We start from the raw sequence: 24,464 nt of genomic DNA on the forward strand, positions 1-24,464 counted from the left end.
CGTGCGCGCTGCATGATTGCTTCTTTCCACACGGAATGCCGCGGTTCATTCTCATGGCTCACGCAGTTCGAGTGCGAAAGACACGCAGCACCACTATCGGAGAAAAAACAAAACGATGCATCGGCCGGGAATCGAACCCGGGCCGCCCGCGTGGCAGGCGAGCATTCTAACACTGAACCACCGATGCTCAGCTAGTTCACAGCTTCCTGGTGCTTTCCGCTGCAGACGTCTGAGGGGAAAGTGGGACTGCCGTCCAGCGCCGTCGCATCCTCTCGAGAGAATGCTACAGACGCTGAATCCTGCACTGCACTGCTTAAAAATGATCGTCTAAGTACTCTTGCAGCGCACGCACGCGACGACTCTTGCCAAAGGACGCGAAATGTGCGTAGAGACGCTGCCTGGATGAGCTCGCCTACCCCGTAACGCGCCTACAGCTACGACCACCTTCAGGCGCCGCCGACAGGCGGGAAGCACACACAGCGCGGCTCGCGAGGCGCGGAAGGGAACTGTGCGGTGGTGGTGTAATGGTCAGCATAGTTGCCTTCCAAGCAGTTGATCCGGGTTCGATTCCCGGCCACCGCAGCAGGCTTTTACTTTTGCGTATGAGTACTTTTGCCACGCGTCCTTAAATTAATGTTTCTTTCCCCATCTTACTCGCTGCAGGCCACCCTATAGCGTGTGCGTCGATTCCCCTTGAGTCTCGACTTGTCTCGACTTTGCTCAGCTGACGCGAGAGCTGACGCTCTCCAATCGGCCTATATCAAAAGGACAAGCACGCGAAACGACTGAGAGAGGTATGGCGAGGCGGGCACAACATTACTTATGCCTCAAGTAAATACCTGCTGCCTGTTATCATGTACTGTCTGATTTTACATGTTCTGTCAGACAAATTCAGTTTTATTACTAGTACATTTCTTTTTTTTTCTTTCTTTGTTGCAAATTTTACAACACGCTCCTTCCTTTCACTGTGGCCGCACGGCGCGACTTGGCATACCGAGAGGCAAAACGTGGCGCCAGTGCCCTTGACCGAATAGCGCTGCAGCTCCGAAACCGAAGAGGAAACAGAAATACGAATTGAAACTGTCGACAGTGCCCTATGTTCGCAGGCGGTCACCCGCCCAAGCACTGACAACGCCCAACGTCGCGTAGTTGTGGTGATCGGACGAGAAACTGTGTGTTCAGCGTGCTGTGACCAGTGAAATGTTTTAGCGCGTCCCGACAAGTCGCGTTCGGGTCCCCTATCAGCTCCCACACAATGTGACGATTTCTTTGTCACCATACTTCCCCGGAGAAATTGGCGTTGCCTTTTTGAAGTAGTAAAATCGTAGTGGCCCGTGGGGGGATCGAACCCACGACCTTCGCGTTATTAGCACGACGCTCTAACCAACTGAGCTAACGGGCCTCGGTGCAGGCAGTCTCCCATTGCTTCGCGGGAGTTGCTCTGCGTATTGCCATGTAACATTTCTATGGCAGCAATCCAACAGTGGAGCAGCGTCTCTTCTCCCTCTATGCCGCTGCTCGTAGTAATTTCGTTGCGTGCCCGTTTCTCTCGACTGTTGTCAGCTGACGTTTACGAACCAGTAGATATAATGCGAGGAGGACGTGAAACAGCATTTCGCACCGTCAAAACTTGTCGTCATTTGTTCCGAAAAAATTCCATTCCGGTACCGGGAATCGAACCCGGGCCTCCTGGGTGAAAGCCAGGTATCCTAGCCACTAGACCACACCGGACGCGCACATTCTTCTCCGGGTTTACACCCCCTCCACTCGCTTTCCGTCACGCACTTTCCCTGTTTGCGAGCATCTTCTCGCGTATGGCAAAAGTCACAGTCCATTGCTTTTGGCCTCGTTGTTGCAGGGGTAGGAGGAAAAGCAAAGCTGTAAGTAGTAATATTTATTTACTTATTTCGCAAGTAAAGACCTACTGCCTGTCATTATATAGCAGGTCATACATTGTGTTACATGTTATATCATACGAAATTCAGTTTTATTACTAGTACCTTTTTTCTTGAAAATTTTACAAAAGAACTGCAACTAGTAATAACGGGAAGTAAACATTTTCACGCTGAGTCGTTGGAGCCTTGTGGATAACCTACTACTAAGTGTTTCGCTCCGTCGCAACCCCAGAGCCGTCGACTTAGCTGTGAACGATAGTAAATTAAATGCCCTGGGTGAGGATCGAACTCACGACCTTAAGATTATGAGACTTACGCGCTGCCTACTGCGCTACCGAGGCAGGCGAACGCCACACCTTCTGGAATCTTGCTAAGTACCGAATACCAGAGGTAGAGAGTCTGCACTCCGTGGCTCATTTTTTTCTGTTGCTACACGTGCATTCCCGGCGCCGCAGGCAACTTGCGATGCTAGGCCGACGCCAGTATGTACAATAGCACGCAAGAGTCCAAACGAGCAGTCGTGCGCGCTGCATGATTGCTTCTTTCCACACGGAATGCCGCGGTTCATTCTCATGGCTCACGCAGTTCGAGTGCGAAAGACACGCAGCACCACTATCGGAGAAAAAACAAAACGATGCATCGGCCGGGAATCGAACCCGGGCCGCCCGCGTGGCAGGCGAGCATTCTAACACTGAACCACCGATGCTCAGCTAGTTCACAGCTTCCTGGTGCTTTCCGCTGCAGACGTCTGAGGGGAAAGTGGGACTGCCGTCCAGCGCCGTCGCATCCTCTCGAGAGAATGCTACAGACGCTGAATCCTGCACTGCACTGCTTAAAAATGATCGTCTAAGTACTCTTGCAGCGCACGCACGCGACGACTCTTGCCAAAGGACGCGAAATGTGCGTAGAGACGCTGCCTGGATGAGCTCGCCTACCCCGTAACGCGCCTACAGCTACGACCACCTTCAGGCGCCGCCGACAGGCGGGAAGCACACACAGCGCGGCTCGCGAGGCGCGGAAGGGAACTGTGCGGTGGTGGTGTAATGGTCAGCATAGTTGCCTTCCAAGCAGTTGATCCGGGTTCGATTCCCGGCCACCGCAGCAGGCTTTTACTTTTGCGTATGAGTACTTTTGCCACGCGTCCTTAAATTAATGTTTCTTTCCCCATCTTACTCGCTGCAGGCCACCCTATAGCGTGTGCGTCGATTCCCCTTGAGTCTCGACTTGTCTCGACTTTGCTCAGCTGACGCGAGAGCTGACGCTCTCCAATCGGCCTATATCAAAAGGACAAGCACGCGAAACGACTGAGAGAGGTATGGCGAGGCGGGCACAACATTACTTATGCCTCAAGTAAATACCTGCTGCCTGTTATCATGTACTGTCTGATTTTACATGTTCTGTCAGACAAATTCAGTTTTATTACTAGTACATTTCTTTTTTTTTCTTTCTTTGTTGCAAATTTTACAACACGCTCCTTCCTTTCACTGTGGCCGCACGGCGCGACTTGGCATACCGAGAGGCAAAACGTGGCGCCAGTGCCCTTGACCGAATAGCGCTGCAGCTCCGAAACCGAAGAGGAAAGAGAAATACGAATTGAAACTGTCGACAGTGCCCTATGTTCGCAGGCGGTCACCCGCCCAAGCACTGACAACGCCCAACGTCGCGTAGTTGTGGTGATCGGACGAGAAACTGTGTGTTCAGCGTGCTGTGACCAGTGAAATGTTTTAGCGCGTCCCGACAAGTCGCGTTCGGGTCCCCTATCAGCTCCCACACAATGTGACGATTTCTTTGTCACCATACTTCCCCGGAGAAATCGGCGTTGCCTTTTTGAAGTAGTAAAATCGTAGTGGCCCGTGGGGGGATCGAACCCACGACCTTCGCGTTATTAGCACGACGCTCTAACCAACTGAGCTAACGGGCCTCGGTGCAGGCAGTCTCCCATTGCTTCGCGGGAGTTGCTCTGCGTATTGCCATGTAACATTTCTATGGCAGCAATCCAACAGTGGACCAGCGTCTCTTCTCCCTCTATGCCGCTGCTCGTAGTAATTTCGTTGCGTGCCCGTTTCTCTCGACTGTTGTCAGCTGACGTTTACGAACCAGTAGATATAATGCGAGGAGGACGTGAAACAGCATTTCGCACCGTCAAAACTTGTCGTCATTTGTTCCGAAAAAATTCCATTCCGGTACCGGGAATCGAACCCGGGCCTCCTGGGTGAAAGCCAGGTATCCTAGCCACTAGACCACACCGGACGCGCACATTCTTCTCCGGGTTTACACCGCCTCCACTCGCTTTCCGTCACGCACTTTCCCTGTTTGCGAGCATCTTCTCGCGTATGGCAAAAGTCACAGTCCATTGCTTTTGGCCTCGTTGTTGCAGGGGTAGGAGGAAAAGCAAAGCTGTAAGTAGTAATATTTATTTACTTATTTCGCAAGTAAAGACCTACTGCCTGTCATTATATAGCAGGTCATACATTGTGTTACATGTTATATCATACGAAATTCAGTTTTATTACTAGTATTTTTTTTCTTGAAAATTTTACAAAAGAACTGCAACTAGTAATAACGGGAAGTAAACATTTTCACGCTGAGTCGTTGGAGCCTTGTGGATAACCTACTACTAAGTGTTTCGCTCCGTCGCAACCCCAGAGCCGTCGACTTAGCTGTGAACGATAGTAAATTAAATGCCCCGGGTGAGGATCGAACTCACGACCTTAAGATTATGAGACTTACGCGCTGCCTACTGCGCTACCGAGGCAGGCGAACGCCACACCTTCTGGAATCTTGCTAAGTACCAAATACCAGAGGTAGAGAGTCTGCACTCCGTGGCTCATTTTTTTCTGTTGCTACACGTGCATTCCCGGCGCCGCAGGCAACTTGCGATGCTAGGCCGACGCCAGTATGTACAATAGCACGCAAGAGTCCAAACGAGCAGTCGTGCGCGCTGCATGATTGCTTCTTTCCACACGGAATGCCGCGGTTCATTCTCATGGCTCACGCAGTTCGAGTGCGAAAGACACGCAGCACCACTATCGGAGAAAAAACAAAACGATGCATCGGCCGGGAATCGAACCCGGGCCGCCCGCGTGGCAGGCGAGCATTCTAACACTGAACCACCGATGCTCAGCTAGTTCACAGCTTCCTGGTGCTTTCCGCTGCAGACGTCTGAGGGGAAAGTGGGACTGCCGTCCAGCGCCGTCGCATCCTCTCGAGAGAATGCTACAGACGCTGAATCCTGCACTGCACTGCTTAAAAATGATCGTCTAAGTACTCTTGCAGCGCACGCACGCGACGACTCTTGCCAAAGGACGCGAAATGTGCGTAGAGACGCTGCCTGGATGAGCTCGCCTACCCCGTAACGCGCCTACAGCTACGACCACCTTCAGGCGCCGCCGACAGGCGGGAAGCACACACAGCGCGGCTCGCGAGGCGCGGAAGGGAACTGTGCGGTGGTGGTGTAATGGTCAGCATAGTTGCCTTCCAAGCAGTTGATCCGGGTTCGATTCCCGGCCACCGCAGCAGGCTTTTACTTTTGCGTATGAGTACTTTTGCCACGCGTCCTTAAATTAATGTTTCTTTCCCCATCTTACTCGCTGCAGGCCACCCTATAGCGTGTGCGTCGATTCCCCTTGAGTCTCGACTTGTCTCGACTTTGCTCAGCTGACGCGAGAGCTGACGCTCTCCAATCGGCCTATATCAAAAGGACAAGCACGCGAAACGACTGAGAGAGGTATGGCGAGGCGGGCACAACATTACTTATGCCTCAAGTAAATACCTGCTGCCTGTTATCATGTACTGTCTGATTTTACATGTTCTGTCAGACAAATTCAGTTTTATTACTAGTACATTTCTTTTTTTTTCTTTCTTTGTTGCAAATTTTACAACACGCTCCTTCCTTTCACTGTGGCCGCACGGCGCGACTTGGCATACCGAGAGGCAAAACGTGGCGCCAGTGCCCTTGACCGAATAGCGCTGCAGCTCCGAAACCGAAGAGGAAACAGAAATACGAATTGAAACTGTCGACAGTGCCCTATGTTCGCAGGCGGTCACCCGCCCAAGCACTGACAACGCCCAACGTCGCGTAGTTGTGGTGATCGGACGAGAAACTGTGTGTTCAGCGTGCTGTGACCAGTGAAATGTTTTAGCGCGTCCCGACAAGTCGCGTTCGGGTCCCCTATCAGCTCCCACACAATGTGACGATTTCTTTGTCACCATACTTCCCCGGAGAAATCGGCGTTGCCTTTTTGAAGTAGTAAAATCGTAGTGGCCCGTGGGGGGATCGAACCCACGACCTTCGCGTTATTAGCACGACGCTCTAACCAACTGAGCTAACGGGCCTCGGTGCAGGCAGTCTCCCATTGCTTCGCGGGAGTTGCTCTGCGTATTGCCATGTAACATTTCTATGGCAGCAATCCAACAGTGGACCAGCGTCTCTTCTCCCTCTATGCCGCTGCTCGTAGTAATTTCGTTGCGTGCCCGTTTCTCTCGACTGTTGTCAGCTGACGTTTACGAACCAGTAGATATAATGCGAGGAGGACGTGAAACAGCATTTCGCACCGTCAAAACTTGTCGTCATTTGTTCCGAAAAAATTCCATTCCGGTACCGGGAATCGAACCCGGGCCTCCTGGGTGAAAGCCAGGTATCCTAGCCACTAGACCACACCGGACGCGCACATTCTTCTCCGGGTTTACACCCCCTCCACTCGCTTTCCGTCACGCACTTTCCCTGTTTGCGAGCATCTTCTCGCGTATGGCAAAAGTCACAGTCCATTGCTTTTGGCCTCGTTGTTGCAGGGGTAGGAGGAAAAGCAAAGCTGTAAGTAGTAATATTTATTTACTTATTTCGCAAGTAAAGACCTACTGCCTGTCATTATATAGCAGGTCATACATTGTGTTACATGTTATATCATACGAAATTCAGTTTTATTACTAGTACCTTTTTTCTTGAAAATTTTACAAAAGAACTGCAACTAGTAATAACGGGAAGTAAACATTTTCACGCTGAGTCGTTGGAGCCTTGTGGATAACCTACTACTAAGTGTTTCGCTCCGTCGCAACCCCAGAGCCGTCGACTTAGCTGTGAACGATAGTAAATTAAATGCCCCGGGTGAGGATCGAACTCACGACCTTAAGATTATGAGACTTACGCGCTGCCTACTGCGCTACCGAGGCAGGCGAACGCCACACCTTCTGGAATCTTGCTAAGTACCGAATACCAGAGGTAGAGAGTCTGCACTCCGTGGCTCATTTTTTTCTGTTGCTACACGTGCATTCCCGGCGCCGCAGGCAACTTGCGATGCTAGGCCGACGCCAGTATGTACAATAGCACGCAAGAGTCCAAACGAGCAGTCGTGCGCGCTGCATGATTGCTTCTTTCCACACGGAATGCCGCGGTTCATTCTCATGGCTCACGCAGTTCGAGTGCGAAAGACACGCAGCACCACTATCGGAGAAAAAACAAAACGATGCATCGGCCGGGAATCGAACCCGGGCCGCCCGCGTGGCAGGCGAGCATTCTAACACTTTTTTTTTTTTTTTTTTTTTCTTTTTTTTTTTGATTTTTTTTTTTTTTTTTTATTTTTAGGGCCTCCCAACTCCCCTTATAGCCCTCCTTGCTCTCACCAAAGTGTGCCTTCATCGGCGAGCTTCAACGCTATCATATCTGTTGTGGTATATGCTCGTCGCTGACGGCTTCTCTCGTGGAATGTGGTGTGAAAATCAATAAATAAAAGAACATCCTTCCACATAGCAAATCTGCTGTCAATCCATGGAATGCACAATAAAAGACACCGTACATCTTCGAACGGTGAAAATGTCAAAATAAAATATCCATCCTAAAAGAAGCCACAGGCGACTAGTAACTAAAAGTCTTAAGAGAGTTCCTCTTTGTAAAAAAATAAAACACAATAAATGCCATGTCCATTCTTGGAGAACAAGATGCGCTTGAAGAAGACAAACTAAAAACCCACTCCGAAGTTCAGAAGAAGAAGGTAGGGAAAGGAAAGTAAAATAATATTGTCATTTCCATGTGAAAAACGAAATGCATCACTGCTGTAAGGCAGATAAAAGAAATGAAAAATATTTTTCTTCTGCAGCGCATAACATCCTCACAGACGCATCAAAACCATCAGGTGAAATGCAAACAAAAATGATTGAAAAATGAATAATAAGAGATAGCCTCCTCAGTCTTCAATAGAGTTTTCCGTGTATCAATGAGTGAACGTCTTCGCGTAACCATGTTGTAACGCCGCACGTAGAAAATTGGCAAAAAGTTCGTTGTAATGCTTGAGCCGCTTGACATGGGAATGTGCATCCCACAAGTACGCTAAATAAGTATACACGTCCTTAACTTGGCAGTCCAGAATTGCAAAGACCGTGTGGCCTAGGAGCCACACCATGGTATTGTGCTTCGCGCGAGGGAACGGTTTAAACCCTGGCGCAAGAACATCATTGACAGTCACGTGTGAGGGTGTCGTCCTGTTGATCAGAGCCACCATGACCCTACACAGTTCCCAGACGGCCGACACAAGGCGACATTGAAAGCGATGCTCCCGTGTGTCTGGAACGCCGCAAGCACCACAGTTGGCAGACGGCAGCAGGCGGATGTCCGAGAGACGTTGGTTCGTGGCCACCGTATTGTTGACCAGTTTATACCACTGGGACCGAACGCCGGAGGGCAACACTGAGTGATGAATATTAAGCCACACCTGCCGCCAGTTGGTCGCGGGGAAGCGAAGAGCGAGCTTGTGAGGGGGTGGCCTCCCCACCATTGCCGCATACAATCCGCGAACATTCCGGTTCCTGTCCAGCGCCGTTTCCAGTACGTAGCTCCGCTGCAGGTAGTAAGCTCTGACGTAGCCGAGTTGATACGGGATGCCCACCACGGACACCGGTGCGCTCTCGGAGGGCGGCCGGTAAGCGACGAGCAAGGCCGCCGCCGTTCCATCCGGGCTGTCAGCTTGCAGGGCGGCCGTGCGGTGCACCAGCAGCGCCGAACACTTCCGGGAAAAATCTACGAGGCCGAGTCCGCCGAAGGTGGTGTCGAGGACGCAGGTCGCCGCCCGGACCTTGAAAATTTCGTGGCGCCACAGGAGCCAGTACGCGGCCTGCGAGAATGACCGGGCGAGTGGTCGCGGAACGTCCAGGAGTTGTGCCACGTACCAGGCCTTGGAATACACGGCGCTGTTAATTAGGTCGACCTTCTGGAGGAGGGTGAGGCGTCGGCTGGCGTAAGTCTTACAGAGGCCTTTGACATGATTGAGCAGCCGGCGCCAGGTGCGCGCCCGCATCTGCTGAGGATTAGCGGTAACATCGAGGCCCAAGATCGTATGAGTACGGGCTACTCGAAACCAAGTCTGATCGGGATCCACTTCGCAATTTCCTAAAGGAATCAATACAGTCTTCTTTGGATTAATCAGGGCACCCGACGCACATTCATACAACCCCAGTAAGGGCCGGATTTGATGAAAATCGGTGTCGTTGCCGATAAAAACACCTACGTCGTCAGCGTAAGCGAGACACTTCACTGAGGCACGATGAATATCCACGCCGCCTATCGTGCGGTCTAGCGCTCGCAACAGTGGGTCCAAAGCAATTACAAAAAGGTACATAGATAAGGGACAGCCCTGTCGCACCGATCTACTAAGAACGATAGGTGGCGTTCGCCATCCATTAATTGTCACCACCGAACTGGCCCCTGTCAGGAAACGGCGAATCACGCGAATGAAGCGGAAGCCAAAACCCATCCTTTCCATAACGTGCAGCAAATAATCGTGGCTCATCCTGTCAAACGCATTGGCAAAGTCCACAGAAAGGACAGCTGCTGAAAGTCGGTGGACGGCGGAGTAAGCGATGACGTCACGATAGGTTGATGCCGCATTGAATATGGTCCGCCTCTTAACGCCGCAAGATTGATAGGGACAGATGACATTGTCCATGACTGCCTGCATCTTCGCCGCAACGCATCTGGCCGCCAGCTTGTAATCAGCATTTAACAGCGTAATTGGCCTAAGATCGGTGACACGGCACGTACCCCGTTTTTTGGGGATAAGAACAATGTGCCCTTCGAGAAACTGACTCGGGATGGCAATGCCGCGAAGCACTTCGTTCACTACTACCGTAAACTTGTCCCCTACAATATCCCAGAAAGCAATATAAAATTCTGTAGGAAGACCGTCGGGTCCAGGCGACGTGCCCGTTGTACTGGCTTTCAGTATCTGTAATACTTCCTGGTTCGACATCTCTGCAACCAGCTCTTCACGGTCATGATCGGACAAGCAGTCGACTAAGTCTTGTAATAAAAGCCGCGTGGCCTCGCCGTCCGCGGTAGCGTCGTGAAAAAGCGAAGTATAATAGTCGGCGATGTGGCGGACAATTTCGTGCCGCTGCGATAAGACAATCCCCGCATCAGTTTCCAACGCATCAATATACTTTTTGCGAGCCTGTTTCTTCTCCCGGGCAAGATGATAGAGCGACGGCTCCTCGTCATCGATGTGGCACAAGGGACGGCTCCGAATCGTTAAACCTTTCGACCTTTCCCGGTGCAACCGCAGAATTCTGGCTTTAATTTTGCTCAGACGGAGTCTAACGTTGGCGTCAGGGCCAACAGGTGAATTGATAGCATCCTGTAAGCACTGCTGATAAAATGCCAACGTACGCCTGTGCCAGTAACTCGCTTCGCGACTATATAATTGCGCCGCCTTCCGCAAAATCGGTTTGGCATGCGCCACCCACCACTCGATGCAGGACCCGTAATTGTGGACTTTTGCTAAACACCGCTGCCATGCAACACGCACCTCCGCACGGAGCCCTTCGGCAACCAGATACCCGGTATTCAGATTCCAATATGTTGGAAGAGATTTCGTGCGACAGCACTGCAACCGCAAAGCACACACGTAGCCACAATGATCACTCATGGCGACAGGCAGAACTTCGACTGCGCATAAAGCGTCTGTTAGCTCCCGTGATACGTAGATTCTATCAATTCTACTGGCTCCTCCAGTAGAAAAGTGCGTATACTGCGTCATGATGGGGTGGTAGTGACGCCACGAATCACGCAATTCCGCTGCAGTTAAGAGGGTATTCAGTTCTGCACATTTAGTGGGGGTGGGATATTGGTCCGCATTGGCAACAACACAATTGAAATCACCACCGAATATAATGGGACGAGCCGTAGCCAAAAAGGGGCATACGTCCGTGGTAAAAAAACGAGCTCTTGTGCGTTTTTGATCAGTCCCCGAGGGCACATACACGTTGACAAATTGGACGCCCGCAATGACACACGCCAGTACACGACCATCAGGGAGAAGTCTGATGTCCGTAGGTTCGAAAAACGACTTAAATAAAATTGCTGTGCCACAGTTATTGTCACTATTAAGATTGTAAATAACATCGAAGCCTGGAATATTGCTAAAAACATCACTAGACACTTCTTGAAGAAGGGCAATACTAAAATTTCCATGATATAATACATCTTTAAAAGCAGCTACCTTGTGCACCGCTGAGATACCGGCAACGTTTAATGTCAAAACAGAAAACACACTCGATGGGTGTGGGTGCGTTGACATTGTAAGCAGATGGACAAGACAGAGCAATATTAAAAGCACCAAAGAAGTGATAAAAACGCTGGACTGACACTTAAATGAATGGCAGCTGGCATAAAATGGAAATTTCAATAGTTCTTAAAACACTGTAGTGGTTAGTAGCAAGTCTACAAAAACATGGCACAACAATACACTGGACACAGTTCAAGACACATTCGTTCCTAGGTCAAGTGCAATGTAGGTGGACTCATGACAACGACGTGGGTCTGCGCACATTTCTACTGGCCCCCCTCGTCCTCCTGCTGCTGCCACCACGGGCTGTGAGTGTCAGGTGGCGGGGGTGGTCGTGCGTCGCCCGACGGCTTGGTGGCTTCCGCCTGGCCGCCGCGCAATGCGACGGCCGGCTGTGACGGCGCAGAATGTTTGCGCGGGCGCTGTGGTGACTGCTCACTGCTCTGTTCCAATTTACGCTTCGCAGCGGCAATGTCCTGTTCCTTCCCGGCACTGAGAAATTGTTTCAACCGTTCAGTGTGTGCTCGAATCTTCTCTGTCCTGGCGGGGCTGCTGCTACGGGAGGAACCCTGTGACATTGCCTCACTTTCACTGCCACTCTCCGTGGCTGGCGGATTCGCGAGGACGGCCGGGTTCTGATCCTTGACCTGTTTACCCTTGCCCCGCTGGCGACGTTGCTTTTTGCTTTCCGCTGAAAGCGGTACAGTATCGGCAGAAGTTGGTACCGGAAGGGACGGCGGGGGTAAAGAAGCGTCTGTTGCCTCCACCGACTCCGATTGAACGGCAGCAGTATTAACAGGGCGTATGTCCCTTTCGTCATCAACCCGGTCGGTCGGGGTAGGCGGGTCCTGGACAACCTCCATTTCCTCCTGCCCGACAGTCGTGTTACCATGTTCCGCGACAGGCGTGTCTTCGACGGAAACAATGGCCGTCGGTCGTGCGGTCGGACGATCGGTCGGACCGGTAAAAGATGTTCCTGCTACAACCTCACTCATGAGAGGCACAAACTTATCGCCTCCACCCACATCTTCGCGCGGTAACTGAACTGGCCGCCGGCGAGGGCAGTCACCCCTCAAATGTTCCGTGGAATGGCATACGGCACATGTCGGCGGTTGCCCGATATATGAGATTTGTGCACGAACCCCACCGATTACAAAATAGGAAGGAATATGTTGTCTCAAATCCATCCGGACACTACGCACACCACTAGCTACTTTGTAACGGTATGCACTCGACCACTTCTCCATTGTAATATTCAGAACGTCACCAAAACGAGACAAAGCACGAGATAAAATTTGATCAGGGCATTCCGGTGGTACATTAAAAACACGGACAGTTCGAATTCCATACCCTGAAGCCACGATTTGCACAGTACTAATACTGCCGTCTGCATGTTTAAAACGGCGACTGCCACCAAATTTAGCAACAAATTTTTCACACATGTCACCAGAGGTAAATTTCAAGAACAAGCAATACTGAACAAAGTCCAATTGAAAGGTGTCTACGATTTCTTCCGGTATCTTTAAGTCTTCGAATAACCATTCGTGTATTTCAAATGCGGTAGGGCGGACAGCACTTCTATCAAAGACACACTGAGCGGTGTTAGCTCTCGAAAATGTCGACATTTTGTTACTTACAAATCTTGAAGTCAGAAATCACGAAGAACGAAGCGCCAAAGTCCCGGCGATGTAAACAAATCGACGACGGCAGCGGAGCTCCGCGCGACGTGCTGCCTGGTGCTTTCCGCGCAGACGTCTGAGGGGAAAGTGGGACTGCCGTCCAGCGCCGTCGCATCCTCTCGAGAGAATGCTACAGACGCTGAATCCTGCACTGCACTGCTTAAAAATGATCGTCTAAGTACTCTTGCAGCGCACGCACGCGACGACTCTTGCCAAAGGACGCGAAATGTGCGTAGAGACGCTGCCTGGATGAGCTCGCCTACCCCGTAACGCGCCTACAGCTACGACCACCTTCAGGCGCCGCCGACAGGCGGGAAGCACACACAGCGCGGCTCGCGAGGCGCGGAAGGGAACTGTGCGGTGGTGGTGTAATGGTCAGCATAGTTGCCTTCCAAGCAGTTGATCCGGGTTCGATTCCCGGCCACCGCAGCAGGCTTTTACTTTTGCGTATGAGTACTTTTGCCACGCGTCCTTAAATTAATGTTTCTTTCCCCATCTTACTCGCTGCAGGCCACCCTATAGCGTGTGCGTCGATTCCCCTTGAGTCTCGACTTGTCTCGACTTTGCTCAGCTGACGCGAGAGCTGACGCTCTCCAATCGGCCTATATCAAAAGGACAAGCACGCGAAACGACTGAGAGAGGTATGGCGAGGCGGGCACAACATTACTTATGCCTCAAGTAAATACCTGCTGCCTGTTATCATGTACTGTCTGATTTTACATGTTCTGTCAGACAAATTCAGTTTTATTACTAGTACATTTCTTTTTTTTTCTTTCTTTGTTGCAAATTTTACAACACGCTCCTTCCTTTCACTGTGGCCGCACGGCGCGACTTGGCATACCGAGAGGCAAAACGTGGCGCCAGTGCCCTTGACCGAATAGCGCTGCAGCTCCGAAACCGAAGAGGAAACAGAAATACGAATTGAAACTGTCGACAGTGCCCTATGTTCGCAGGCGGTCACCCGCCCAAGCACTGACAACGCCCAACGTCGCGTAGTTGTGGTGATCGGACGAGAAACTGTGTGTTCAGCGTGCTGTGACCAGTGAAATGTTTTAGCGCGTCCCGACAAGTCGCGTTCGGGTCCCCTATCAGCTCCCACACAATGTGACGATTTCTTTGTCACCATACTTCCCCGGAGAAATCGGCGTTGCCTTTTTGAAGTAGTAAAATCGTAGTGGCCCGTGGGGGGATCGAACCCACGACCTTCGCGTTATTAGCACGACGCTCTAACCAACTGAGCTAACGGGCCTCGGTGCAGGCAGTCTCCCATTGCTTCGCGGGAGTTGCTCTGCGTATTGCCATGTAACATTTCTATGGCAGCAATCCAACAGTGGACCAGCGTCTCTTCTCCCTCTATGCCGCTGCTCGTAGTAATTTCGTTGCGTGCCCGTTTCTCTCGACTGTTGTCAGCTGACGTTTACGAACCAGTAGATATAATGCGAGGAGGACGTGAAACAGCATTTCGCACCGTCAAAACTTGTCGTCATTTGTTCCGAAAAAATTCCATTCCGGTACCGGGAATCGAACCCGGGCCTCCTGGGTGAAAGCCAGGTATCCTAGCCACTAGACCACACCGGACGCGCACATTCTTCTCCGGGTTTACACCGCCTCCACTCGCTTTCCGTCACGCACTTTCCCTGTTTGCGAGCATCTTCTCGCGTATGGCAAAAGTCACAGTCCATTGCTTTTGGCCTCGTTGTTGCAGGGGTAGGAGGAAAAGCAAAGCTGTAAGTAGTAATATTTATTTACTTATTTCGCAAGTAAAGACCTACTGCCTGTCATTATATAGCAGGTCATACATTGTGTTACATGTTATATCATACGAAATTCAGTTTTATTACTAGTACTTTTTTTCTTGAAAATTTTACAAAAGAACTGCAACTAGTAATAACGGGAAGTAAACATTTTCATGCTGAGTCGTTGGAGCCTTGTGGATAACCTACTACTAAGTGTTTCGCTCCGTCGCAACCCCAGAGCCGTCGACTTAGCTGTGAACGATAGTAAATTAAACGCCCCGGGTGAGGATCGAACTCACGACCTTAAGATTATGAGACTTACGCGCTGCCTACTGCGCTACCGAGGCAGGCGAACGCCACACCTTCTGGAATCTTGCTAAGTACCGAATACCAGAGGTAGAGAGTCTGCACTCCGTGGCTCATTTTTTTCTGTTGCTACACGTGCATTCCCGGCGCCGCAGGCAACTTGCGATGCTAGGCCGACGCCAGTATGTACAATAGCACGCAAGAGTCCAAACGAGCAGTCGTGCGCGCTGCATGATTGCTTCTTTCCACACGGAATGCCGCGGTTCATTCTCATGGCTCACGCAGTTCGAGTGCGAAAGACACGCAGCACCACTATCGGAGAAAAAACAAAACGATGCATCGGCCGGGAATCGAACCCGGGCCGCCCGCGTGGCAGGCGAGCATTCTAACACTGAACCACCGATGCTCAGCTAGTTCACAGCTTCCTGGTGCTTTCCGCTGCAGACGTCTGAGGGGAAAGTGGGACTGCCGTCCAGCGCCGTCGCATCCTCTCGAGAGAATGCTACAGACGCTGAATCCTGCACTGCACTGCTTAAAAATGATCGTCTAAGTACTCTTGCAGCGCACGCACGCGACGACTCTTGCCAAAGGACGCGAAATGTGCGTAGAGACGCTGCCTGGATGAGCTCGCCTACCCCGTAACGCGCCTACAGCTACGACCACCTTCAGGCGCCGCCGACAGGCGGGAAGCACACACAGCGCGGCTCGCGAGGCGCGGAAGGGAACTGTGCGGTGGTGGTGTAATGGTCAGCATAGTTGCCTTCCAAGCAGTTGATCCGGGTTCGATTCCCGGCCACCGCAGCAGGCTTTTACTTTTGCGTATGAGTACTTTTGCCACGCGTCCTTAAATTAATGTTTCTTTCCCCATCTTACTCGCTGCAGGCCACCCTATAGCGTGTGCGTCGATTCCCCTTGAGTCTCGACTTGTCTCGACTTTGCTCAGCTGACGCGAGAGCTGACGCTCTCCAATCGGCCTATATCAAAAGGACAAGCACGCGAAACGACTGAGAGAGGTATGGCGAGGCGGGCACAACATTACTTATGCCTCAAGTAAATACCTGCTGCCTGTTATCATGTACTGTCTGATTTTACATGTTCTGTCAGACAAATTCAGTTTTATTACTAGTACATTTCTTTTTTTTTCTTTCTTTGTTGCAAATTTTACAACACGCTCCTTCCTTTCACTGTGGCCGCACGGCGCGACTTGGCATACCGAGAGGCAAAACGTGGCGCCAGTGCCCTTGACCGAATAGCGCTGCAGCTCCGAAACCGAAGAGGAAACAGAAATACGAATTGAAACTGTCGACAGTGCCCTATGTTCGCAGGCGGTCACCCGCCCAAGCACTGACAACGCCCAACGTCGCGTAGTTGTGGTGATCGGACGAGAAACTGTGTGTTCAGCGTGCTGTGACCAGTGAAATGTTTTAGCGCGTCCCGACAAGTCGCGTTCGGGTCCCCTATCACCTCCCACACAATGTGACGATTTCTTTGTCACCATACTTCCCCGGAGAAATCGGCGTTGCCTTTTTGAAGTAGTAAAATCGTAGTGGCCCGTGGGGGGATCGAACCCACGACCTTCGCGTTATTAGCACGACGCTCTAACCAACTGAGCTAACGGGCCTCGGTGCAGGCAGTCTCCCATTGCTTCGCGGGAGTTGCTCTGCGTATTGCCATGTAACATTTCTATGGCAGCAATCCAACAGTGGAGCAGCGTCTCTTCTCCCTCTATGCCGCTGCTCGTAGTAATTTCGTTGCGTGCCCGTTTCTCTCGACTGTTGTCAGCTGACGTTTACGAACCAGTAGATATAATGCGAGGAGGACGTGAAACAGCATTTCGCACCGTCAAAACTTGTCGTCATTTGTTCCGAAAAAATTCCATTCCGGTACCGGGAATCGAACCCGGGCCTCCTGGGTGAAAGCCAGGTATCCTAGCCACTAGACCACACCGGACGCGCACATTCTTCTCCGGGTTTACACCGCCTCCACTCGCTTTCCGTCACGCACTTTCCCTGTTTGCGAGCATCTTCTCGCGTATGGCAAAAGTCACAGTCCATTGCTTTTGGCCTCGTTGTTGCAGGGGTAGGAGGAAAAGCAAAGCTGTAAGTAGTAATATTTATTTACTTATTTCGCAAGTAAAGACCTACTGCCTGTCATTATATAGCAGGTCATACATTGTGTTACATGTTATATCATACGAAATTCAGTTTTATTACTAGTATTTTTTTTCTTGAAAATTTTACAAAAGAACTGCAACTAGTAATAACGGGAAGTAAACATTTTCACGCTGAGTCGTTGGAGCCTTGTGGATAACCTACTACTAAGTGTTTCGCTCCGTCGCAACCCCAGAGCCGTCGACTTAGCTGTGAACGATAGTAAATTAAATGCCCCGGGTGAGGATCGAACTCACGACCTTAAGATTATGAGACTTACGCGCTGCCTACTGCGCTACCGAGGCAGGCGAACGCCACACCTTCTGGAATCTTGCTAAGTACCAAATACCAGAGGTAGAGAGTCTGCACTCCGTGGCTCATTTTTTTCTGTTGCTACACGTGCATTCCCGGCGCCGCAGGCAACTTGCGATGCTAGGCCGACGCCAGTATGTACAATAGCACGCAAGAGTCCAAACGAGCAGTCGTGCGCGCTGCATGATTGCTTCTTTCCACACGGAATGCCGCGGTTCATTCTCATGGCTCACGCAGTTCGAGTGCGAAAGACACGCAGCACCACTATCGGAGAAAAAACAAAACGATGCATCGGCCGGGAATCGAACCCGGGCCGCCCGCGTGGCAGGCGAGCATTCTAACACTGAACCACCGATGCTCAGCTAGTTCACAGCTTCCTGGTGCTTTCCGCTGCAGACGTCTGAGGGGAAAGTGGGACTGCCGTCCAGCGCCGTCGCATCCTCTCGAGAGAATGCTACAGACGCTGAATCCTGCACTGCACTGCTTAAAAATGATCGTCTAAGTACTCTTGCAGCGCACGCACGCGACGACTCTTGCCAAAGGACGCGAAATGTGCGTAGAGACGCTGCCTGGATGAGCTCGCCTACCCCGTAACGCGCCTACAGCTACGACCACCTTCAGGCGCCGCCGACAGGCGGGAAGCACACACAGCGCGGCTCGCGAGGCGCGGAAGGGAACTGTGCGGTGGTGGTGTAATGGTCAGCATAGTTGCCTTCCAAGTAGTTGATCCGGGTTCGATTCCCGGCCACCGCAGCAGGCTTTTACTTTTGCGTATGAGTACTTTTGCCACGCGTCCTTAAATTAATGTTTCTTTCCCCATCTTACTCGCTGCAGGCCACCCTATAGCGTGTGCGTCGATTCCCCTTGAGTCTCGACTTGTCTCGACTTTGCTCAGCTGACGCGAGAGCTGACGCTCTCCAATCGGCCTATATCAAAAGGACAAGCACGCGAAACGACTGAGAGAGGTATGGCGAGGCGGGCACAACATTACTTATGCCTCAAGTAAATACCTGCTGCCTGTTATCATGTACTGTCTGATTTTACATGTTCTGTCAGACAAATTCAGTTTTATTACTAGTACATTTCTTTTTTTTTCTTTCTTTGTTGCAAATTTTACAACACGCTCCTTCCTTTCACTGTGGCCGCACGGCGCGACTTGGCATACCGAGAGGCAAAACGTGGCGCCAGTGCCCTTGACCGAATAGCGCTGCAGCTCCGAAACCGAAGAGGAAACAGAAATACGAATTGAAACTGTCGACAGTGCCCTATGTTCGCAGGCGGTCACCCGCCCAAGCACTGACAACGCCCAACGTCGCGTAGTTGTGGTGATCGGACGAGAAACTGTGTGTTCAGCGTGCTGTGACCAGTGAAATGTTTTAGCGCGTCCCGACAAGTCGCGTTCGGGTCCCCTATCACCTCCCACACAATGTGACGATTTCTTTGTCACCATACTTCCCCGGAGAAATCGGCGTTGCCTTTTTGAAGTAGTAAAATCGTAGTGGCCCGTGGGGGGATCGAACCCACGACCTTCGCGTTATTAGCACGACGCTCTAACCAACTGAGCTAACGGGCCTCGGTGCAGGCAGTCTCCCATTGCTTCGCGGGAGTTGCTCTGCGTATTGCCATGTAACATTTCTATGGCAGCAATCCAACAGTGGAGCAGCGTCTCTTCTCCCTCTATGCCGCTGCTCGTAGTAATTTCGTTGCGTGCCCGTTTCTCTCGACTGTTGTCAGCTGACGTTTACGAACCAGTAGATATAATGCGAGGAGGACGTGAAACAGCATTTCGCACCGTCAAAACTTGTCGTCATTTGTTCCGAAAAAATTCCATTCCGGTACCGGGAATCGAACCCGGGCCTCCTGGGTGAAAGCCAGGTATCCTAGCCACTAGACCACACCGGACGCGCACATTCTTCTCCGGGTTTACACCGCCTCCACTCGCTTTCCGTCACGCACTTTCCCTGTTTGCGAGCATCTTCTCGCGTATGGCAAAAGTCACAGTCCATTGCTTTTGGCCTCGTTGTTGCAGGGGTAGGAGGAAAAGCAAAGCTGTAAGTAGTAATATTTATTTACTTATTTCGCAAGTAAAGACCTACTGCCTGTCATTATATAGCAGGTCATACATTGTGTTACATGTTATATCATACGAAATTCAGTTTTATTACTAGTATTTTTTTTCTTGAAAATTTTACAAAAGAACTGCAACTAGTAATAACGGGAAGTAAACATTTTCACGCTGAGTCGTTGGAGCCTTGTGGATAACCTACTACTAAGTGTTTCGCTCCGTCGCAACCCCAGAGCCGTCGACTTAGCTGTGAACGATAGTAAATTAAATGCCCCGGGTGAGGATCGAACTCACGACCTTAAGATTATGAGACTTACGCGCTGCCTACTGCGCTACCGAGGCAGGCGAACGCCACACCTTCTGGAATCTTGCTAAGTACCAAATACCAGAGGTAGAGAGTCTGCACTCCGTGGCTCATTTTTTTCTGTTGCTACACGTGCATTCCCGGCGCCGCAGGCAACTTGCGATGCTAGGCCGACGCCAGTATGTACAATAGCACGCAAGAGTCCAAACGAGCAGTCGTGCGCGCTGCATGATTGCTTCTTTCCACACGGAATGCCGCGGTTCATTCTCATGGCTCACGCAGTTCGAGTGCGAAAGACACGCAGCACCACTATCGGAGAAAAAACAAAACGATGCATCGGCCGGGAATCGAACCCGGGCCGCCCGCGTGGCAGGCGAGCATTCTAACACTGAACCACCGATGCTCAGCTAGTTCACAGCTTCCTGGTGCTTTCCGCTGCAGACGTCTGAGGGGAAAGTGGGACTGCCGTCCAGCGCCGTCGCATCCTCTCGAGAGAATGCTACAGACGCTGAATCCTGCACTGCACTGCTTAAAAATGATCGTCTAAGTACTCTTGCAGCGCACGCACGCGACGACTCTTGCCAAAGGACGCGAAATGTGCGTAGAGACGCTGCCTGGATGAGCTCGCCTACCCCGTAACGCGCCTACAGCTACGACCACCTTCAGGCGCCGCCGACAGGCGGGAAGCAGACACAGCGCGGCTCGCGAGGCGCGGAAGGGAACTGTGCGGTGGTGGTGTAATGGTCAGCATAGTTGCCTTCCAAGCAGTTGATCCGGGTTCGATTCCCGGCCACCGCAGCAGGCTTTTACTTTTGCGTATGAGTACTTTTGCCACGCGTCCTTAAATTAATGTTTCTTTCCCCATCTTACTCGCTGCAGGCCACCCTATAGCGTGTGCGTCGATTCCCCTTGAGTCTCGACTTGTCTCGACTTTGCTCAGCTGACGCGAGAGCTGACGCTCTCCAATCGGCCTATATCAAAAGGACAAGCACGCGAAACGACTGAGAGAGGTATGGCGAGGCGGGCACAACATTACTTATGCCTCAAGTAAATACCTGCTGCCTGTTATCATGTACTGTCTGATTTTACATGTTCTGTCAGACAAATTCAGTTTTATTACTAGTACATTTCTTTTTTTTTCTTTCTTTGTTGCAAATTTTACAACACGCTCCTTCCTTTCACTGTGGCCGCACGGCGCGACTTGGCATACCGAGAGGCAAAACGTGGCGCCAGTGCCCTTGACCGAATAGCGCTGCAGCTCCGAAACCGAAGAGGAAACAGAAATACGAATTGAAACTGTCGACAGTGCCCTATGTTCGCAGGCGGTCACCCGCCCAAGCACTGACAACGCCCAACGTCGCGTAGTTGTGGTGATCGGACGAGAAACTGTGTGTTCAGCGTGCTGTGACCAGTGAAATGTTTTAGCGCGTCCCGACAAGTCGCGTTCGGGTCCCCTATCACCTCCCACACAATGTGACGATTTCTTTGTCACCATACTTCCCCGGAGAAATCGGCGTTGCCTTTTTGAAGTAGTAAAATCGTAGTGGCCCGTGGGGGGATCGAACCCACGACCTTCGCGTTATTAGCACGACGCTCTAACCAACTGAGCTAACGGGCCTCGGTGCAGGCAGTCTCCCATTGCTTCGCGGGAGTTGCTCTGCGTATTGCCATGTAACATTTCTATGGCAGCAATCCAACAGTGGAGCAGCGTCTCTTCTCCCTCTATGCCGCTGCTCGTAGTAATTTCGTTGCGTGCCCGTTTCTCTCGACTGTTGTCAGCTGACGTTTACGAACCAGTAGCTATAATGCGAGGAGGACGTGAAACAGCATTTCGCACGGTCAAAACTTGTCGTGATTTGTTCCGAAAAAATTCCATTCCGGTACCGGGAATCGAACCCGGGCCTCCTGGGTGAAAGCCAGGTATCCTAGCCACTAGACCACACCGGACGCGCACATTCTTCTCCGGGTTTACACCGCCTCCACTCGCTTTCCGTCACGCACTTTCCCTGTTTGCGAGCATCTTCTCGCGTATGGCAAAAGTCACAGTCCATTGCTTTTGGCCTCGTTGTTGCAGGGGTAGGAGGAAAAGCAAAGCTGTAAGTAGTAATATTTATTTACTTATTTCGCAAGTAAAGACCTACTGCCTGTCATTATATAGCAGGTCATACATTGTGTTACATGTTATATCATACGAAATTCAGTTTTATTACTAGTATTTTTTTTCTTGAAAATTTTACAAAAGAACTGCAACTAGTAATAACGGGAAGTAAACATTTTCACGCTGAGTCGTTGGAGCCTTGTGGATAACCTACTACTAAGTGTTTCGCTCCGTCGCAACCCCAGAGCCGTCGACTTAGCTGTGAACGATAGTAAATTAAACGCCCCGGGTGAGGATCGAACTCACGACCTTAAGATTATGAGACTTACGCGCTGCCTACTGCGCTACCGAGGCAGGCGAACGCCACACCTTCTGGAATCTTGCTAAGTACCGAATACCAGAGGTAGAGAGTCTGCACTCCGTGGCTCATTTTTTTCTGTTGCTACACGTGCATTCCCGGCGCCGCAGGCAACTTGCGATGCTAGGCCGACGCCAGTATGTACAATAGCACGCAAGAGTCCAAACGAGCAGTCGTGCGCGCTGCATGATTGCTTCTTTCCACACGGAATGCCGCGGTTCATTCTCATGGCTCACGCAGTTCGAGTGCGAAAGACACGCAGCACCACTATCGGAGAAAAAACAAAACGATGCATCGGCCGGGAATCGAACCCGGGCCGCCCGCGTGGCAGGCGAGCATTCTAACACTGAACCACCGATGCTCAGCTAGTTCACAGCTTCCTGGTGCTTTCCGCTGCAGACGTCTGAGGGGAAAGTGGGACTGCCGTCCAGCGCCGTCGCATCCTCTCGAGAGAATGCTACAGACGCTGAATCCTGCACTGCACTGCTTAAAAATGATCGTCTAAGTACTCTTGCAGCGCACGCACGCGACGACTCTTGCCAAAGGACGCGAAATGTGCGTAGAGACGCTGCCTGGATGAGCTCGCCTACCCCGTAACGCGCCTACAGCTACGACCACCTTCAGGCGCCGCCGACAGGCGGGAAGCACACACAGCGCGGCTCGCGAGGCGCGGAAGGGAACTGTGCGGTGGTGGTGTAATGGTCAGCATAGTTGCCTTCCAAGCAGTTGATCCGGGTTCGATTCCCGGCCACCGCAGCAGGCTTTTACTTTTGCGTATGAGTACTTTTGCCACGCGTCCTTAAATTAATGTTTCTTTCCCCATCTTACTCGCTGCAGGCCACCCTATAGCGTGTGCGTCGATTCCCCTTGAGTCTCGACTTGTCTCGACTTTGCTCAGCTGACGCGAGAGCTGACGCTCTCCAATCGGCCTATATCAAAAGGACAAGCACGCGAAACGACTGAGAGAGGTATGGCGAGGCGGGCACAACATTACTTATGCCTCAAGTAAATACCTGCTGCCTGTTATCATGTACTGTCTGATTTTACATGTTCTGTCAGACAAATTCAGTTTTATTACTAGTACATTTCTTTTTTTTTCTTTCTTTGTTGCAAATTTTACAACACGCTCCTTCCTTTCACTGTGGCCGCACGGCGCGACTTGGCATACCGAGAGGCAAAACGTGGCGCCAGTGCCCTTGACCGAATAGCGCTGCAGCTCCGAAACCGAAGAGGAAACAGAAATACGAATTGAAACTGTCGACAGTGCCCTATGTTCGCAGGCGGTCACCCGCCCAAGCACTGACAACGCCCAACGTCGCGTAGTTGTGGTGATCGGACGAGAAACTGTGTGTTCAGCGTGCTGTGACCAGTGAAATGCTTTAGCGCGTCCCGACAAGTCGCGTTCGGGTCCCCTATCAGCTCCCACACAATGTGACGATTTCTTTGTCACCATACTTCCCCGGAGAAATCGGCGTTGCCTTTTTGAAGTAGTAAAATCGTAGTGGCCCGTGGGGGGATCGAACCCACGACCTTCGCGTTATTAGCACGACGCTCTAACCAACTTTTTTTTTTTTTTTTTTTTTTTTTTTTAAAAGAACCAGTTCCGTTAACGTGGCAAGTGTTCATTTTGCCTTTTACAATTGTCTTTTTTTATTTTTTTTGGGTTATTGAATTTTTTTTTTTTTTTTTTTTTTTTTTAATAATGAAAGAAGGAAATGAAATTGAAGAACCTCTTCGGGAATAGCATGGCTGACATTCTAAATGCAGCTGCTATTGGTGATACTGCCGTATGTTTAGCTGTTTCGGGGTTCTGATGAGGCCTTCACGGCTACCGAAGCGGCCACGGGGCACACGAAGTCCCCACCGTACTTCACCCTCACCAGCAGTCCCCTACTTTAGCTCGTTTCGTCCTAGGATGATTTTACCGTGACATCTTAACCAATTCCCTGTTTGTGAAACAGGATTCGTAACATATTTCCAAAATTCTTCTTATGATCTTGTTGGTTGTGT

The 24,464-nt window shown here is 51.1% G+C and overlaps 36 non-coding genes across 36 annotated transcripts; 8 read left to right on the top strand and 28 right to left on the bottom strand.

Moving 5' to 3' along the window:
• Positions 1–116: 116 nt before the first annotated feature.
• Trnag-gcc (transfer RNA glycine (anticodon GCC)) lies at positions 117–187 on the bottom strand. The gene has a single exon. It is a non-coding gene; the product is annotated as a tRNA-Gly (tRNA).
• A 323-nt stretch (positions 188–510) lies between these two features.
• Positions 511–582, top strand: Trnag-ucc (transfer RNA glycine (anticodon UCC)). The gene has a single exon. It is a non-coding gene; the product is annotated as a tRNA-Gly (tRNA).
• Positions 583–1,328: 746 nt separating this feature from the next.
• Trnai-aau (transfer RNA isoleucine (anticodon AAU)) lies at positions 1,329–1,402 on the bottom strand. Its single transcript has one exon. It is a non-coding gene; the product is annotated as a tRNA-Ile (tRNA).
• A 257-nt stretch (positions 1,403–1,659) lies between these two features.
• On the bottom strand, positions 1,660–1,731 carry Trnae-uuc (transfer RNA glutamic acid (anticodon UUC)). Its single transcript has one exon. It is a non-coding gene; the product is annotated as a tRNA-Glu (tRNA).
• A 432-nt stretch (positions 1,732–2,163) lies between these two features.
• Positions 2,164–2,236, bottom strand: Trnam-cau (transfer RNA methionine (anticodon CAU)). Its single transcript has one exon. It is a non-coding gene; the product is annotated as a tRNA-Met (tRNA).
• A 294-nt stretch (positions 2,237–2,530) lies between these two features.
• On the bottom strand, positions 2,531–2,601 carry Trnag-gcc (transfer RNA glycine (anticodon GCC)). Its single transcript has one exon. It is a non-coding gene; the product is annotated as a tRNA-Gly (tRNA).
• A 323-nt stretch (positions 2,602–2,924) lies between these two features.
• Trnag-ucc (transfer RNA glycine (anticodon UCC)) lies at positions 2,925–2,996 on the top strand. The gene has a single exon. It is a non-coding gene; the product is annotated as a tRNA-Gly (tRNA).
• A 746-nt stretch (positions 2,997–3,742) lies between these two features.
• On the bottom strand, positions 3,743–3,816 carry Trnai-aau (transfer RNA isoleucine (anticodon AAU)). Its single transcript has one exon. It is a non-coding gene; the product is annotated as a tRNA-Ile (tRNA).
• A 257-nt stretch (positions 3,817–4,073) lies between these two features.
• Positions 4,074–4,145, bottom strand: Trnae-uuc (transfer RNA glutamic acid (anticodon UUC)). Its single transcript has one exon. It is a non-coding gene; the product is annotated as a tRNA-Glu (tRNA).
• Positions 4,146–4,577: 432 nt separating this feature from the next.
• Trnam-cau (transfer RNA methionine (anticodon CAU)) lies at positions 4,578–4,650 on the bottom strand. The gene has a single exon. It is a non-coding gene; the product is annotated as a tRNA-Met (tRNA).
• Positions 4,651–4,944: 294 nt separating this feature from the next.
• Trnag-gcc (transfer RNA glycine (anticodon GCC)) lies at positions 4,945–5,015 on the bottom strand. Its single transcript has one exon. It is a non-coding gene; the product is annotated as a tRNA-Gly (tRNA).
• A 323-nt stretch (positions 5,016–5,338) lies between these two features.
• On the top strand, positions 5,339–5,410 carry Trnag-ucc (transfer RNA glycine (anticodon UCC)). The gene has a single exon. It is a non-coding gene; the product is annotated as a tRNA-Gly (tRNA).
• A 746-nt stretch (positions 5,411–6,156) lies between these two features.
• Trnai-aau (transfer RNA isoleucine (anticodon AAU)) lies at positions 6,157–6,230 on the bottom strand. Its single transcript has one exon. It is a non-coding gene; the product is annotated as a tRNA-Ile (tRNA).
• A 257-nt stretch (positions 6,231–6,487) lies between these two features.
• Trnae-uuc (transfer RNA glutamic acid (anticodon UUC)) lies at positions 6,488–6,559 on the bottom strand. The gene has a single exon. It is a non-coding gene; the product is annotated as a tRNA-Glu (tRNA).
• A 432-nt stretch (positions 6,560–6,991) lies between these two features.
• On the bottom strand, positions 6,992–7,064 carry Trnam-cau (transfer RNA methionine (anticodon CAU)). Its single transcript has one exon. It is a non-coding gene; the product is annotated as a tRNA-Met (tRNA).
• A 6,418-nt stretch (positions 7,065–13,482) lies between these two features.
• Positions 13,483–13,554, top strand: Trnag-ucc (transfer RNA glycine (anticodon UCC)). The gene has a single exon. It is a non-coding gene; the product is annotated as a tRNA-Gly (tRNA).
• A 746-nt stretch (positions 13,555–14,300) lies between these two features.
• Positions 14,301–14,374, bottom strand: Trnai-aau (transfer RNA isoleucine (anticodon AAU)). The gene has a single exon. It is a non-coding gene; the product is annotated as a tRNA-Ile (tRNA).
• A 257-nt stretch (positions 14,375–14,631) lies between these two features.
• On the bottom strand, positions 14,632–14,703 carry Trnae-uuc (transfer RNA glutamic acid (anticodon UUC)). The gene has a single exon. It is a non-coding gene; the product is annotated as a tRNA-Glu (tRNA).
• A 432-nt stretch (positions 14,704–15,135) lies between these two features.
• Trnam-cau (transfer RNA methionine (anticodon CAU)) lies at positions 15,136–15,208 on the bottom strand. Its single transcript has one exon. It is a non-coding gene; the product is annotated as a tRNA-Met (tRNA).
• Positions 15,209–15,502: 294 nt separating this feature from the next.
• On the bottom strand, positions 15,503–15,573 carry Trnag-gcc (transfer RNA glycine (anticodon GCC)). Its single transcript has one exon. It is a non-coding gene; the product is annotated as a tRNA-Gly (tRNA).
• Positions 15,574–15,896: 323 nt separating this feature from the next.
• Positions 15,897–15,968, top strand: Trnag-ucc (transfer RNA glycine (anticodon UCC)). Its single transcript has one exon. It is a non-coding gene; the product is annotated as a tRNA-Gly (tRNA).
• A 746-nt stretch (positions 15,969–16,714) lies between these two features.
• Positions 16,715–16,788, bottom strand: Trnai-aau (transfer RNA isoleucine (anticodon AAU)). Its single transcript has one exon. It is a non-coding gene; the product is annotated as a tRNA-Ile (tRNA).
• A 257-nt stretch (positions 16,789–17,045) lies between these two features.
• Positions 17,046–17,117, bottom strand: Trnae-uuc (transfer RNA glutamic acid (anticodon UUC)). The gene has a single exon. It is a non-coding gene; the product is annotated as a tRNA-Glu (tRNA).
• Positions 17,118–17,549: 432 nt separating this feature from the next.
• Trnam-cau (transfer RNA methionine (anticodon CAU)) lies at positions 17,550–17,622 on the bottom strand. Its single transcript has one exon. It is a non-coding gene; the product is annotated as a tRNA-Met (tRNA).
• Positions 17,623–17,916: 294 nt separating this feature from the next.
• Trnag-gcc (transfer RNA glycine (anticodon GCC)) lies at positions 17,917–17,987 on the bottom strand. The gene has a single exon. It is a non-coding gene; the product is annotated as a tRNA-Gly (tRNA).
• A 323-nt stretch (positions 17,988–18,310) lies between these two features.
• Positions 18,311–18,382, top strand: Trnag-ucc (transfer RNA glycine (anticodon UCC)). Its single transcript has one exon. It is a non-coding gene; the product is annotated as a tRNA-Gly (tRNA).
• Positions 18,383–19,128: 746 nt separating this feature from the next.
• On the bottom strand, positions 19,129–19,202 carry Trnai-aau (transfer RNA isoleucine (anticodon AAU)). Its single transcript has one exon. It is a non-coding gene; the product is annotated as a tRNA-Ile (tRNA).
• A 257-nt stretch (positions 19,203–19,459) lies between these two features.
• On the bottom strand, positions 19,460–19,531 carry Trnae-uuc (transfer RNA glutamic acid (anticodon UUC)). Its single transcript has one exon. It is a non-coding gene; the product is annotated as a tRNA-Glu (tRNA).
• A 432-nt stretch (positions 19,532–19,963) lies between these two features.
• Trnam-cau (transfer RNA methionine (anticodon CAU)) lies at positions 19,964–20,036 on the bottom strand. Its single transcript has one exon. It is a non-coding gene; the product is annotated as a tRNA-Met (tRNA).
• A 294-nt stretch (positions 20,037–20,330) lies between these two features.
• On the bottom strand, positions 20,331–20,401 carry Trnag-gcc (transfer RNA glycine (anticodon GCC)). The gene has a single exon. It is a non-coding gene; the product is annotated as a tRNA-Gly (tRNA).
• Positions 20,402–20,724: 323 nt separating this feature from the next.
• Positions 20,725–20,796, top strand: Trnag-ucc (transfer RNA glycine (anticodon UCC)). Its single transcript has one exon. It is a non-coding gene; the product is annotated as a tRNA-Gly (tRNA).
• A 746-nt stretch (positions 20,797–21,542) lies between these two features.
• Positions 21,543–21,616, bottom strand: Trnai-aau (transfer RNA isoleucine (anticodon AAU)). The gene has a single exon. It is a non-coding gene; the product is annotated as a tRNA-Ile (tRNA).
• A 257-nt stretch (positions 21,617–21,873) lies between these two features.
• On the bottom strand, positions 21,874–21,945 carry Trnae-uuc (transfer RNA glutamic acid (anticodon UUC)). The gene has a single exon. It is a non-coding gene; the product is annotated as a tRNA-Glu (tRNA).
• Positions 21,946–22,377: 432 nt separating this feature from the next.
• Trnam-cau (transfer RNA methionine (anticodon CAU)) lies at positions 22,378–22,450 on the bottom strand. Its single transcript has one exon. It is a non-coding gene; the product is annotated as a tRNA-Met (tRNA).
• A 294-nt stretch (positions 22,451–22,744) lies between these two features.
• Trnag-gcc (transfer RNA glycine (anticodon GCC)) lies at positions 22,745–22,815 on the bottom strand. Its single transcript has one exon. It is a non-coding gene; the product is annotated as a tRNA-Gly (tRNA).
• Positions 22,816–23,138: 323 nt separating this feature from the next.
• Positions 23,139–23,210, top strand: Trnag-ucc (transfer RNA glycine (anticodon UCC)). The gene has a single exon. It is a non-coding gene; the product is annotated as a tRNA-Gly (tRNA).
• The last annotated feature ends 1,254 nt before the right edge of the window (positions 23,211–24,464 follow it).

This window comes from Schistocerca cancellata, unplaced genomic scaffold (genome assembly GCF_023864275.1).
Source record: "Schistocerca cancellata isolate TAMUIC-IGC-003103 unplaced genomic scaffold, iqSchCanc2.1 HiC_scaffold_1082, whole genome shotgun sequence".
NCBI lineage: Eukaryota > Metazoa > Arthropoda > Insecta > Orthoptera > Acrididae > Schistocerca > Schistocerca cancellata.